This window comes from Mus pahari, chromosome 2 (genome assembly GCF_900095145.1).
Source record: "Mus pahari chromosome 2, PAHARI_EIJ_v1.1, whole genome shotgun sequence".
Lineage (NCBI taxonomy): Eukaryota > Metazoa > Chordata > Mammalia > Rodentia > Muridae > Mus > Mus pahari.
The window spans coordinates 15,824,500-15,832,903 of NC_034591.1; positions in this window are offsets into that span (position 1 = coordinate 15,824,500).

The following is an 8,404-nucleotide window of genomic DNA, read 5'->3' on the forward strand; positions in this document are numbered from 1 at the left end:
GGTAAGAGCACCCGACTGCTCTTCTGAAGATCCAGAGTTCAAATCCCAGCAACCACATGGTGGCTCACAACCATCCATAACAAGATCTGACTCCCTCTTCTGGAGTGTCTGAAGACAGCTACAGTGTATTTACATATAATAAATAAATAAATCTTTAAAAAAAAAAAAAGACTCGATATGATACAAATGCTGTGTACCTGATGCTCTGATGTTTTACGTTCTCTAGGGAATTCCGACAGAACTAGGACACACTGGTTGGTGTCTTTGCCCCACCCTGAGTGTGTGTGTGTGTATGTGTGTGTGTGTGTGTGTGAGAGAGAGAGAGAGAGAGGGGGGGGGAGAGAGAGAGAGAGAGATAGGGTGTCACTATTGGAGCCCCTGGCTGTCCTGGAACTGGATGTAGACCAGGCTAATCTTGATTTTCACAGAGATCCACCTGTTTCTTCCTCTCAAGTGCTTGGATTACAGGCATGGACCACAAAACAAAAATCATCTGGGTTTCTGTTTTGATTTGGGGTGGACTGTTTATTTAGTTTTGAGTCAGTGTCTTACTATGAGGCCTCACGCTTTCTACGGAGACCTTTGTATATGTTTGGTATATGGTTTAAAACTATTTAAAATGTAAATATGGTTAAATTTGTGGATTCTAGAACCTACTGATATGAAGAGCCAAGAAATTGTAACCTCATGAAAAATGGAGTCTATTGATGGACAGACTACTAGTGTGGATGGTATCAACTGAGTTCCACATTTCAATATGTACTCTACATGGCAAAGAACAACACTTATAGAAAAGGAAGATCCTGAGCCTTTATAACTGGAGGACCCCAGCTACATTTTCTTTCCTTCAGTCTCAGGATCTTTACATGGGAGGTGTTTGGAAAGATCAGCTGTAGAGAGTGGTAGAGAGGCAGGAAGAGAAGATATATTTTTGCTGTGGGTCCTCCACACAGAGCAGACTGGGACTTATGGAAGCTGGAGGTCAGAAAATGGCCAAGACTGACTATGAACTTGTTTTAGTGTCCATGGCTTGAAGGTGAGGGTATTAAAATTATTTTAAAATGTGTGTTTGCATGTGTGTGTGGTATGCATGTGCATGTATCTGTATGTGTGTGTGTGTGTACATGCTCATGCATGCAGGTGTCTGCGTGTGTGTGTGTGTGTGTGTGTGTGTGTGTGTGTGTGTATGCATATATTGGGTATGTGTATGGATGTGTGTTTATGTACAGGCTGGAGGCCAAAGTGTGGTGTCTCCATCTCTCTACAACTTTATACAAGGCAAAGTCTTACTCTGAAGTCAGAGGACTAGTCATCTCAGCTATTCTGTAGCAAACTGCTCAGGTCCTGCGTGCCTCACACAGTGAGATGCCAAGTGGGCTGCCACACCCACCCGGTGTTTACTTGGGTGCTGAGGATCTCCCTGGTCCTCACACTTCAGCAACCACTTACCCGCAGAGCCATTTCCCTAGCCCTGGTTATTAAAATTAAGAAGTGCTTAAGGGTCCAGATCTTGAAGGATAAATCTTGTCTAAGGCACAGTAGCAAAGAGGGGTACCAGTGCAGGCTTCGGGCTGTGCTTCTCCTCCTCTTTGGGTCTGGCTTTGTTCTATAGTGTCAGCAATATGGCGTTTGGCCAGCGGCAGCACATTTTCTAAGCCCGTTCCACTGAAGACTATTACAATTTGGAAAAATTCCCAGTTGCATAGTCCTCCGGAAACGCCGAGTGCTTTCAGAGCTTTGCAGCCATTATCACATCTATTAGTTTAGAGTCAATTCTCTGCTTGCTTCTCTATCAAATTCTATGGCTTGGGCTCATAAGAAGGGGAGAGACTTTAGCTTTTAGGAGACATGATCACATTATCTGTAGAAATCACATTTTCTCTCCACAGGCTTGGACTGCTGCTGCCCCTAAGCAGTAGCTTTATCATTTCCTTGCTTTAGATGCCTTCAGAAAATGACAGAACAATGCCTTCCAAGGTTCCCAAGGAAAGCGGGCTGGTAAGAGCATGAGTCGCATCGGAACCATTTGGCCTTTGCCTCATGTACTTCAGTGTGTTCCTTTATGTTTGCCTGTCCATGTGTGAAGAAGATATAATTACACCTGCTCCTTATTTGCCTCAGAGGAATGTTCCAGAAATACATTTCAGGAGCCTATAAAGTCTCTAGAACACAGAGAAGTATAATTACATAAAACTCATAGTTGTCAGCATAGTCCTGCAAACCTTGGCTAATTCTATCAGTTTATTAATGAAGATGCATTACTGTATTATTGCTATATTCAATTTCGTTGAGTGTCTCTGTGCTCTGTGACTTGGTACCTTGGTGCATATGTCTAAAAAGAGAGTTTACAGGATGGATATTCAGTCAAAAATGTAGGCTTGAAATGGCCCATCTCCTTTGAACTCATTTGCATTGAGGGTTACAGTGGAAAGGAATGAGCTAAAGAAGGAATACTCGGTGAGTAGCCCTACCCTTCACCGTGCACACGTTAGGATTTTTCTGGTTCATGGCAAAAGAAAGATCACTTAGGTCACCAAAGATTTCTTCAGGTCAGAAGTAGTTGTTTCATTCTGGTTCACCCTCAGGCTCATGCTTAGCATCTGTCTTAAACAACCTAGGACTACTTGTCTAAGGATGGTACCACCACAGCAGGCTGGCCCCTCCTACACCTACTAATAATCAAGATAATCTTCTGAAGACATGCCTTCAAGCCAGTCTGATCTAAGCAACTCCTCCATTGATGTTTTCCTATCAGGTGACCGTGGACTGTGTCAATCTGACAGTTAAGGCAAAACAGGGTAGCGACTGTGAGGAGAACCACTGGAAGAAGTGGACCATTGATTGGGAAGAAAAGGGGGAGTGGTGTCTCTGAGGGGACAAGAGAGGGTAACAGGGAGTGTGGACATGTATGCAAATGTCACCGTGCTGGTTAGTTTTGTCAACTTGGCACAAGTTGGTGTCATCTGGGCAGAGGGGACCTCAAATGACAAAATGCTTCCATCCTATTACCCTGTAAGATGTTCTATGGAGGCATTTTCTTGTTAATGATTGATGTGGGAGAGCTCAGGCTGTTGTGGAGGGCCTCACCCCTGGGAAGCTGGCTTCTATAAGAAAGCAAGTTGAGTGAGCCATGGAGAACAAGCCAGTGAGCAGTCTTCCTCCATGCTTCCTGCTTCTGCTCCTGTTTGAGCTCTGGCCCTGGCTTCTCTTAGCGAGGGACTGTGATCAAGGTGTGTAAGCAAAATAAACTCTCTTATCCCCAAGTTACTTCTGGTCATGGTGTTTATCCGAACAACAGAAAAGTAATACAGTCAAGGTGAAATCAATCATTATGTCTAATTAATATGTGCTAATAAAAGCATTTCTTAAAAGATTTAGAAGAAAATCAAGTCAAGTTATACAATTCCTATAATGTAATTGTCAGTTATATAAATAACCAAGCAAATAGAGACACATACACTACACCAGTTTCCTCCAAGATATTGTTTTAACTATTATTAACCTTCCTTTGTTTTCCCAGAAGGAAAGCCACGTCTGTTTCCTGCAAATTGCTGAAATAGCATCAGCAATGTGGAACAGTGGGGAAAGCCCAGTAAACGTGTGTAAACGGGAAACCCAGAGCAGGGCAGGATGCTTCCTTCTAGGCACCTACTCCCCCCCACCCATGGAACCCTCAGACTAGCATCAGCAGCACCTGGGAACCTCAGACATGGAGGGATAGAGCCCAGCAGCTAATGTGTTAACAAGGTCTCCATGCCTACAAAGAATCCTGCAGGTGAGGAACTGGACAGTCTATGAGTTTCAGGGGTAGTGGGCTGAGCACAGACAAACCTGATGCCCAGACTCCTTAGAGGGTGCTCCTTTTACTGGTTTAGCTCTGGTCTTATATTTGGGGACAATAATGAGTCTTCTCTCAGATTCACATCTCATTTCACACCAAATGCTCAAATGGGAGACATTCCAACCTGTGATTAATACAGTGTGCCATGCAAACAAAGCGTCTCTCTATGGCGTCCTAACACCCACAGAGAGATCCTGGATACGGGCCCAAGAGCAGAGGGAAGGGCCTGGAGGGCCTGGGAAGCATTTGATCTCTCAGGCTTTTGGTTCTCTTCTCTCCTCCTGCTCTCAATCACTTTCCCTGACCCTTCTGACCTCTCATTTCGTGATGGAGAGCGGGAAGAGCAGGTGATGCTGGAGACCAGTGTGATTTTGATGCCGAGGTGAGCTGCACCTTGGCTCTTCACAGCTCTTTGGTGTCTCACTCCCAGCTCCTCTCTCCTCAGACAAAGAGCAATTCCTTGACATGGAATCTGACTTCCACTTAAACAGGAGGTCACTAGGATGTATGCTCCCGTTCAGCCATCGGGGACCTGGCTCTGCACAGGAACCCTATCAGTCCAGTCCCTGGTGGAGAGCGCCTGGCTTCCTGAAGTTTACAGCTAGCTGTGTGACCCACAGGGTATGGTGGTCACACAGGCTTAGTGGTCTCATGGGTGTGTGTTTATGTATGAATCATACTTAGAATTGATGTCTCTCCAGGGAAACCTTTACAACATCTCTTTGTAGTATCTAAGAAAATAGGATAGGCCAACTTTAGTTTTCGCCCATGCTTTAAAAGGAGTCTGCAAACACAGCGAGGAGAGCCAGGAAAGAGTGCACTCAGCCACCCACCGGGGCATCTGGTCTTTGCTCTGATATTAATTTGCCTATGCGATTAGCTGAATACTGGAAGAGGCTCATGAAAGAGGACAGCGGGTTTGGTTTACCTCAGATGCTTAGAATCAATACCTCAGGACTCACAGACTCCGCCAACATAAACCAAGTTCAGAAAAGTTAGGTGACTTCTCCAGTATCAATAGTGGGGGCAGGTCCCTGACCAGGCTCAGGCCTTGGCTCTCTTAGGCTGTTGCTGGCTCCCTTCCCTGCCCACATTCAGTGCTTGCCATTTACCATCCTCCGGAGACTCAGCCGAGCATCTGGCCAGCCTGGTGTCAATAGCAGGCTCTTTATTAAGTGACAAGACTTTGATGCTATCAGACAACACCCGGGCACAAATCTGTTCCTATTGCTCCCAAGAGTGGACACAGATTAGATGGGCATTTGAAGAACCAGAGGTAAGAGGGACGGCGTGACACAACTGAGGGTTCAGGCTGCCCCCATCCGGAGCCTGGTGCTGATGTTCTAATTCCCTGCGTGAGACAAGGAAATCTTTTGGTTGCTACCTTTAATTTGTCACCTGGTCTTTGTTCTAGCTGATTGACATGATAGAGACAGGTTACCTTGTGTATCTGTGCTTGTATTTGCATGTGCATCTGTGCTTGTGCATGTGGGTGTCAATGCCAGGCTCCCCCCACCACATTTAACTTTTAATTGATTGTGAGTTTCACATCATGCACCCCAATCCCACTCATCTCCCTGTCCCCTTGTATCTGCCCTCTCTCCCTGCAACACCCCCTTAATAAAACACACACACACACACACACACACACACACACACACACACACACACACTCAGATAAAACAAAGCATAGAAAACCTTTTGTCATGGAAGCTGTAGTGTGTCACAGTGTGTTCTACAGTCTACCCCTCTGTCCACACACCTTCAGAAATGTTCATTGCAATGAGCCATTGGTTTGATTCAAGGCCTCTGGCTTCTGTGACACCATCACTATTAGATCCTCAACGGGACTCTTCCTGGTTATCCTGTTGCTGCCCTGTGGCATGGAGATCCTGCAGCTTTAATAGACAGGACCGGCCCTTTCATGCATCCAGCAGTTCACAGATGATGTAGATTTTGGGGTGGGCCAACTCAAAGCCCCAAGTCAAGGCCTCGGTGGTAGCTGAGCTGAAAAGCCAGCGGGTTCTACCTTATCTGTAACTCAGGGCAAGCTTTCCAATACTGTTTTAGCTAGGTCACCCAATGCCACAGGAGACAGGGTCAGCTCTCCTGTTCTCCTGATGTTGAGCCACACCCACGCCTCCAGAGTCAGTTCTACTGTGCTGCCCAGTCAAGGCCTGAGGCCCAGTCTCCCAAGTGTTGCAGCCAGCAAGGAGGCCAGGTCAGAGCAGTTGCTTTCACACCCTCAGGGCTGGCTCACCTGTGCCTTTCAGCAGGACCAGCTCCACAGTGTTGCCCAGGAGATGTTCAAGGTCCCCTTGTACCAGCCACAGCCAGTGAGGGTCCTAGTTAGCCTCCCCGCTTTCATGACCCCAGGGCCAGCCAGCCAGTGTGTGTGTGTGTGTGTGGTGTGTGTAGGAGAGCACCAACCCTGCATCCATGCTACGTCATGGCAGAGGGGTCACCCCCCACGGGGCTAGCCCACCTGCCCCTTCCACCAAGGCCGGCTCTGCTGTGCTGCCCAGGCAAAGCTCAGGGTCTGTTCTCCCAAGTGCTGCAGCCGGAGAAGGGCAGGGCCAGCTGACCCATTCTCATGACCCTGGAGCCAGCTCTCCTGACTGCCACAGGCAAGGGGCGAGGGGGAGGACCGGAAGGGGTCTACTTTATGTTTTGAGATAAAATCTCTCACAGAACCTTAGCTTCCCAATGGGCTGAACTGGTTGGTCAGGGCTCTCTAGGGACCCTCTGTCCCTGCCCCCCATTAGTGGGTTACACGCTTGTGGACTGAATGAAAAAACAAATAAAAAGGGTGACTCCTGGGAATGTTGGAGGAGACCTCCTATGGTAGGGAGAGGAGGCTGCACAGTTAGGTGAGGAGAGGCAGGACGGGAGAGGGGAGACAAAAAGGGGCCAAAACATGCCTGGAGCAGGAAAATGGCTGGATTCTATAGGGAAAGGCTGCCTGCCCAGCACCTGGGCTGGAGAAATTTAGGGCTGGCGTGAGGTATGTCAGCCAGGACCCTGTGACAGGTAGGAGCTGAGGGTTTAGGGAGAACTGGTGGCCATGTCTGCTTTGACTTGTTAACTTCAGCCTTTAGTCCCAGGTTTCAGGTCTAATATGACAGATCAGGGTTTATTTTTATTTTTTATTTTTTAATGTGGGTGCTGGATTCTCTGCACTCAGGGTTTCATGTTCGTGCAGAAAGCATTGCCGACTGAGCCATCGTCCCCACCCCACAGATCACGTTTTTTAAAGAAAAACTATGACAGAGAAGGTAAGTAGGTTCAAGGTTTTGAATAGTATAGAGTGTTGAGTGTGAAAGCTTTAAACACATTTTTTTTTTTTTTAAAAGTCAAACAAAACAGGGAACAACTTTAACAGATTATTTTAGAAGACTTTTTTTTTTTTTTCTTTTTAAGAGAACAAAAGATAGCAGATTTTCAAAGGAATCTGTACAGGGCAGTTTTGATGACTAATTGCCTGGATTCTCTCTTGTATTAGGTTGTACATAGAGAAGGCCCCAAAAACTCACTTTCTTGGCACAGCAAAATCTTCAAAAGAATTTTCTATGTTATGGTTATTTTAAAATACACACACACACACACACACACACACACACACACACACGCACACACACACACACACACACACACACACGCACAAGCACACGCACACGCACACCAGGTCAGATCACATTCTTTGCACACCATGATTCATGAGAAATACAAACTAAACCACAGCTGGAATTTTAAGAGAAGTGGTTTAAGGAAGACTGATCTTTAGCCAATGAGTCACTGGGTACTCACAGAACAATTGATCAGTGCTTGCAGGGACTATTCTGTGTTGAGAACAAAGGCACCAAAGAGATAGGCCCTGGGAGGAAACCGCTGTGGGGGAGCCAGTGCAGGGGAGTGGAGTCAGGAAACAGTTCCTAGCCCTGGTTAGCGAAGTCAAGTGGAGGGACCCACAGTCGCTGCTGGGAACAAACTCAGAACTACACACGTGAAAATGTATGTAATGCTCTTTGCAAAGAGAGATGTCTTTAAGATCATCACCGCAGGTTTCTAGTGTCAAGTCTTCCCAAGAGGAGAACTGGTGCGATCCAGCATGTGTCATACCCGTCCTCCCCGACCTTGGACACCAGACTCCTCTGCTATGGAACATTGCCTGGTACAATTTAATTCCAATCAAATGCTGATTCCTAGGGCATTCAAAACAGCACACAAACCCTCCTCTTGGGAGACGGGGATTTTATTTAGTCAGTTTTTCATTCTGGATTTCAGTAGCTAACTGGGTTCCTCCAGGAGTTGCCCCTGCAGAGACAGGCAGCAAGGACAATAGGTCTTCTGTGGAGGGACCCACTGAGAGAGTTCAGCTCCAGTAAAGGCAGCTTTCAGGGGAGGCTGGAGTTGGAGCCTGGCTGCCAAGATTTTTTTTTTTCGTTTTATACTCACTTTTTTAGTCAACAGAAAATAATTGACTGTAGATAATACATTCTAATGGAGATGAAGACAAGCAATGATTATGTGGGGCTAAAGAAATAATCTAAGAGTCCATATAGA